The sequence below is a fragment of the Cebus imitator genome, unplaced genomic scaffold (genome assembly GCF_001604975.1).
Source record: "Cebus imitator isolate Cc_AM_T3 unplaced genomic scaffold, Cebus_imitator-1.0 Scaffold149, whole genome shotgun sequence".
Lineage (NCBI taxonomy): Eukaryota > Metazoa > Chordata > Mammalia > Primates > Cebidae > Cebus > Cebus imitator.
In genome coordinates this window covers 2,527,894-2,534,811 of record NW_016107464.1, presented here as the reverse complement: position 1 = coordinate 2,534,811, position 6,918 = coordinate 2,527,894, and the positions used below count along the sequence as shown (strand labels likewise).

General features: G+C 46.6%; 1 protein-coding gene across 2 annotated transcripts in view; it reads right to left on the bottom strand.

Moving 5' to 3' along the window:
* GLIPR2 (GLI pathogenesis related 2) overlaps nucleotides 1-6,918 on the bottom strand; it is a 50,081-nt gene that overhangs the window by 1,462 nt on the left and 41,701 nt on the right. The gene's annotated exons all lie outside the window — the stretch shown is intronic.

The window sequence follows — 6,918 nt, the reverse complement described above, 5'->3', positions numbered from 1 at the left end:
AAAAAAAAAAAAAAAAGTGAAAAGCCAAAAAAAGAAAGAAACCAGAAAACCAACCAGAGGTCAACAAGAAGCTTCCAGAGGTAGTCAGCAGGGGACAAGAAAGTGTTTTTTTTGTTTTGTTTTTTTAATATATATATATATCTTTGATGACAAGAAAAAGGGGGGGGATCGTTATTATGAAGGAAAAATGAAGCAAATAAAAAAGGATATTTATTTATTTAAAGCATAATTTACTTTTAAAGTTATTTAAAGTATGAACCATAGGAGAGTATGGAAGAAAAACATTTAAGCAAGTTAAAATGTTAGGGTCTGCAACTGATTCTGTTTCCCTCTCTGTGTTCTTGTTTTTTTGGGGTTTTTTTTTTGTTTGCTTGTTTTTTTGAGACAATTTCACTCTTCTTGCCCAGGCTGGAGTGTAATGGTGTGATCTCCACTCCTGGCAACCTCTGCCTCCCAGGTTCAAGCAATTCTCCTGCCTCAGCCTCCCGAGTAGCTGGGATTACAGGCATGCACCACCATGCCTGGCTAATTTGTAGTATTTTTAGTAGAGACAGGGTTTCTCCATTTTGGTCAGGCTGGTCTAAACTCAACCTCAGGTGATGCACCCACCTCGGCCTCCCAAAATCCTGGGATTGCAGGCCTGAGCCACCACACCCAGCCGGAAGACAACTTTTAGTTGCTCACAACAGTAGTAACTCCAGGACAAACAGCATTTTCTCTGGGGAAATGCGTGACTTTGGAAGAAGCTCTTCTGTGATTCCCTTGCTAGAGGAGGCATTACATATTATGTAAGAGCAACAAACATGTATACACTCAAAATTGGAGGAATAGCTGATATATTTAGGGATGACTTCACAGAGGTGGCTTGGAGCTCAGTTTTGAAATATGGGTAAAGTGTAGAAGAGTCAATAATGAGGATCTAATGTTAGTGTCTTGTAGAAGTTCAGAGGCGGGAAAATGTTTGGCATGTTTTCGGGACAGTGAGTAAATTAGCTTGAGTCTGAAGGACTCAGCAAGATGAGTAATTGAAGGTAAATCCAGAGACAGATTCTGGAGCCCTGAAAGCAGTCCATACTAAGGAGTTTTTTTTTGTTGTTTTTTTGTTTTTTTTTTTGAGATGGAGTTTCGTTCTTGTTGCCCAGGCTGGAGTGCAATGGCGCATTCTCACCACAACCTCCACCCTCCTGGGTTCAAGTGATTCTCCTGTCTCAGCCTCCCAAGTAGCTGGTATTACAGGCATGTGCCACCACATCGGGATAATTTTTTGTATTCTTAGTAGAGACAGGGTTTCACCATGTTGGCCAGGATGGTCTCGATCTCTTGACCTCGTGATCCACCCGCCTTGGCCTCTCAAAGTGCTGGGATTACAGGCGTGAACCACCATGCCTGGCCGCTAAGGAATCTTAATGGCAATAAGGAACTGTGGAAGGTTTCTGATAAAGCAGTGTTTTGATCAACTGCTGCTTAGGAGGTTAATTGGGTCCCTGAGTGCAAGATGGATGGGGCAGAGGCTGTGGGCAGAGATGTCAGGAGTGACATGAGAAGGTCTGGGTAGGGCAGAGGTATGGAGCTGAGTGGGGAGCATTGATGGGAAATCGGGTCCCAATAGGGAAGTGACTAACTTGGTAACTGACCAGAGGTAAAGGCTGGGAAAAAGGCAAGGGGAAAGGATGAGGTCATAAATCATGAATCTGTGAAATTGCCAGAACCATTAGTTTGAGGGCTCTAGGGGAGCTCAGGTGACTGCCAGGAGACAGAAGATTTAGAAGATGTCCAGGAACTAGAAGTGTACACAGAAGAGAATAGGACCATAGATAGAGACCAGAGAGGGAAAGGCTGAGGCCTAAATCTTAGAGGATGGAGACATGCAAAGGAGGTAGAGGGGTGGGTCACAGAGACTGGAGAGTTCCATTAGAGCTAGGTGTTGGAAGTCAAGGAGAGTTTGCAAAAGGACGGAGTGACTAGCAGAAAGGTGAAGAATGAGAGCTGAGCAGATGCTCTTGGCCCTGAAGTTCCCTGGTCACTTTGGTGGGAAAGATGTCAGTGAATGCCAGGAGTGGAAATCAGTTTGCACTAGGTTGAGAGGTGGAAGTGTAGTGGCCATCTGTTGGTTCTGCCTGCCTACATCCAGTTCCCTTTGTTCTGATAACAGCACTCCAATATTCCTTTGGGGATCCACTCTTCCTCATTTTCAGTTTTGTGGTTTGGATTGAGTGGACCACTCCCATGTGACCCAGGCTGGCCAATTAGAACATCCCATTCCCTACCCAAATGATTTGTTTGGGAATGGACAAGTGAGTCAAGCCAGGCTCATGAGACTCAATTCCAGGGCTGTTAGTAGAATCTTAGGGAAAGATCTACTCTTTCTGCTGGAGCTGACAAGCAGGCAAAGTGTACACTTGGAGCTTTCTGTGGCCATCTTGCCATGAAGAAGAGAGATTCAGTCTGAGAATGAAGGAATGCAGAGAGTGAGAAAGACAGACAACCTATTGGCACCATTGAGGACCTGGATTCAGCCATGCTCGAAGTGAAAGATCTACTTCTGTACTTTTTGGCTCCGTGAACAAATAAATTCTATTTTTCTTCTCTTAAGACAATTTTGAGTTGTGTTTCTGTCATAAAGAATTCTGCCTGATCTAGGCCAGGCACAGTGGTTCAAGCAATTCTCCTGCCTCATCCTCTTGAGTAGCTGGGATTACAGGTGTGTACCACCACACCTGGCTAAGTTTTGTAGTTTTAGTAGAGATGAGGTTTCACCATGTTGGCCAGGCTGGTCTCTAATTGCTGACCTCAAGTGATCTGCTTGCCTCGTCCTCCCAAAGTACTGGATTAGAGGCATGAGCCACCATACCCGGCCGTGCTTCATTTTTATTCCTTTTTTTGTCTTCTCTGACTGTTTCTCTTTTCTTAACTTTTTTTGAGACAGTCTTACTTTCTCACCCAGGCTGGAGTGCACTGGCACAATCTTGGCTCACTGAAAACTCTGCCTCCCTGGTTGAAGCAATTCTCGTGCTTCAGCCTCCTGAGTAGCTGGGACTACACACATGCACCACCATGCCTGGCTAATTTTTTTTTGTATTTTTAGTAGAGACAGGGTTTGCCATGTTGGCCAGGCTGGTCTCAAACTCTTGGCCTCGAGTGATCTGCCCACCGCAGCCTCCCAAAGTGCTGGGATTACAGGCATGAACCACCATGCCTGGCTTCTGACTGTATTTTCAAATAGCTTGTTTTGAAGCTCACTAACTCTTCTGCTTGATCAATTCTGCTATTAATAGACTCTGATGCATTCTTTAGTTGTCAATTGAACTTTTCAACTTCAGAATTTCTGCTTTTATAATAAGAAATTATAAAGAGTAACTTAAAAGTAAATATTTTAAATAAATTATAAGAACAATTAAAACTTGGCTGAGCATGGTGGCTGACTCCTGTAATCCCAGCATTTTGGGAGGCTGAGGTGGGCAGATCACCTGAGGCCAGGAATTTGAGACCAGCCTAGCCAACATGGCGAAATCCCGTCTCTACTAAAAATACAAAAAATTAGCTGGGCGTGGTGGCGGGCGCCTGTAATTCCAGCTACTTGGGGGCTGAGGCAGGACAATTGCTTAAGCCGAGGAGGCGGAGGCTGCAATGAGCCAAGATGATGCCACTATACTCCAGCCTGGGAAACAAGAGCAAAACTCCATCTCAAAAAAATAAAAAATAATTATTCTTTTTAAACAAAAGAATAATTAAAACTTCTTTTAAATTATTTCAGTCTCTTTGTTAAATTTATCTGATAGAATTCTGAATTCCTTCTCTGTGTTATCTTGAATTTTTTTTTAGTTTTCCTCAAAACAGCTGTTTTCAATTCAGCCTGAAAGGTCACCTGTCTCTGTTTCTCCAGGATTGGTCCCTGGTGCCTTATGTTAGTTTAATGAGGTATGTTTTCATGGACAGTCTTGATGCTTATGGATGTTTGGCAGTGTTTGTAGATGGAAGAGTTAGGTATTTATTGTAGTTTTTGCAGGCTGGGGCTGTTTGTACCCGTCCTTCTTGGGAAGGCTTTACAAGCATTTGAAAGGACTTGGGTGTTGTGAACTGAGCCATATCTGCATTAGGGTGCACCCTACGCCCAGTAACACTGTGGTTCTTGCAGACTCAGAAATACCACCTTGGGGGTCCTGGATAAGATCTGAAAGAATTCTCTGGATTACTAGGCAGGGGCTCTTTTCTCTTCCCTTACTTTCCCCAAACATATGGAGTCTCTCTCTCTGTGTTGAGCCACCTGGAGCTGGGGTGGAGTGACACAAGCACCCATGTGGCCACCAGCACTGAGACTGCTCTGGTCCAGACCTGAAGCCAGCACAGCCCTGGGGCTTGCTCAAGGCCCTCTGTAACCACTACCAAGCTACTGCCTATGTTGTTCAAGGCCCTAGGGCTCTTCAGTCAGCAGGCTGTAAAACCAGTCAGGCTTGTGAACTTCCCTGCAGGGCAGTGAGTTCCCCCAGGCCCTGGGTAGGTCCAGGGAGGTGTTCTATTGCACTCCTCCTGAGATGTCACACAGTTCTTCCAACTCTTCCCTCCCCTTTCCTTAAGCAGAGGAGCCTCAACCCCATAGCCACCACCACAAGCCCACAGGGAGTACTGCCAGTCTACCACTAATGTTCATTAAGACCCAAGTGCTCTTTTTTCTTCTGATTGATTGATTGATTGAGATAGAGTCTCGCTCTTTTGCCCAGGCTGGAGTGCAGTGGCATGATCTCTGCTCACTTCAACCTCCACCTCCCCGGTTCAAGCGATTTTCTTGCTTCAGCCTCCTGAGTAGCTGGGATTACAGGCACAGGCCACCACACTCAGTTAATTTTTGTATTTTTAGTAGAGACAGGGTTTCATTATATTGCCCAGGCTGGTCTTGAACTCCTTACCTCAAATGATCCGTCCACCTTAGGCTCCCAAAGTGCTAGGATTACAGGCATGAGCCACCGCGCCTGCCCCCAAGTGCTCTTCAGTCAGTTGTGAATGCTGCCAGGACTGGGACTCACCTTTCAGGGCAGTGGGCCTCCCTCTGGCCCAGTTTAGGTCCAGAAATGACATTTAAGGGCCAAGATCTGGAATTGGGGAACCTAAAAGTCTGCTTAGTGCTCTAGCCCCTCTGTGGCCGAGCCGGTACCTAAGATGCAAGGCAAAGTCCCCTTTACTTTTCCTTCTGCTTTTCTCAAGCAGAAGGAATCTCTCCCTGAGGCCGCCACAGCTGGGAATGTGCGAGGTCTCACCTGGAGCCAGTTAGTCTCTGAGTCTCACCCAAGGCTCATAGCATACTACCTGGGTATTGCTGCTGGTTTTTCAGGGCCCAAGGGCTCTTTAGTCAACAGGTGATGGATCCTGCCTGGGTTGGATCCTTTCCTTCAAGGCAGCAGGTTCCCTTCTGGCCCAGGGTGTGTCTAGAAATGTGTAGGGCCCGGAATGGAGGCTTTCTGACTCCGACTAGTGCCCTATCCTACTGTGGCTGAGCTGGTATCCAAGATGCAAGACAGAATCCTTTTTAGTCATCCCTCCTCTCCCCAAGCAGAAGGAAGAGGTTTCTTTTGTAGCTATGAGCTGTCCTGCCTGGGGTTGGAGAAGGGGTGATGCAAGCACTCCGTTAGCCAGCTGGGCTGGTATCTCAGTAGGTTGTGTGCCCCCCAAGTCCAATGGCTCTGAGCCCAGCTCACCACCAGGACTTGCCTAGGAATTGTAATCCTTGTGGCCTAGACAGCACTTTAAGTTCACTTAGGTCCCCAGAGCACTCCAGCCCATGGTGGTGAGGCTTGCCCAAACTCAAGCTCCAACCACTGGGTGGGCGATTCCCCTCTGGATCGGGCCAGTGCAAATGCTTCCTCTGTGGTTATGGAGCAGCTGAGTACAGCGTGGTTCTGCTTTCTACTGTGACAGGCCAGCACTGAGTTCAATGCAAAGCCTCACAATCACTGCACTCTCCCTCCCCAAGCTCATATATAGATTCTTTATGCCATGTGGCTGCTGGGCGATGCTGGCAGCATTGGTAATTCAAGATTGTCTTTCCTACCCCCTTCAATGCCTCTTTCAGTAATACGAAGTAAAAACCAGGCACTGTGAGTGCTCACATGGTTTTTGGTTCCTGTGAAGGTACTCCCTTTGTATAGATAGTTGTCAAACTTGGTTTTCCTTCAGAGGGAAAAACTGGTGGAGCACTCTATCCAGCCATCTTGCTCTGCCGCTAAATTTATTTTTGTCATTAATGGCAGGGAGAAAATAAATAAAATAATAAAAAATAACAACCAGTCACAGTGGCTCATGCCTATAACCCAGCAATTAAGGAGGTAGAGGCATGAGGATAGCTTGAGGCCAGGAATTTGAGACCTGCCTGGGCAACATAGTGAAACCCCATTCTCCACAAAGAAAGAAAAGACTAAAATAGGCACGATGGCTCACGCCTGTAATCGCAACACTTTGGGAGGCCGAGGCAGGCGGATCACCAGGTCAGGAGATGGAGACCGTCCTGGCTAACACGATGAAACCCCATCTCTATTAAAAATACAAAAAATTAGCCAGGAGGGTGGCACATGCCTGTAGTCCCAACTACTCAGGAGGCTGAGGCGGGAGAATCATTAGAACCCAGGAGGCAGAAGTTGCAGTGAGCCGAGATCGTGCCACTGCACTCCAACCTGGGCGACAAGAGGGAGACTCCGTCTCAAAAAAAAACAAACAAAAAAAAAATTAAAGGCCGGGCATGGTGGCTCAAGCCTGTAATCCCAGCACTTTGGGAGGCTGAGGCGGGTGGATCACGAGGTCAAGAGATCGAGACTATCCTGGTCAACATGGTGAAACCCCGTCTCTACTAAAAATACAAAAAATTAGCTGGGCATGGTGGTGCGTGCCTGTAATCCCAGCTACTCAGGAGGCTGAGGCAGGAGAATTGCC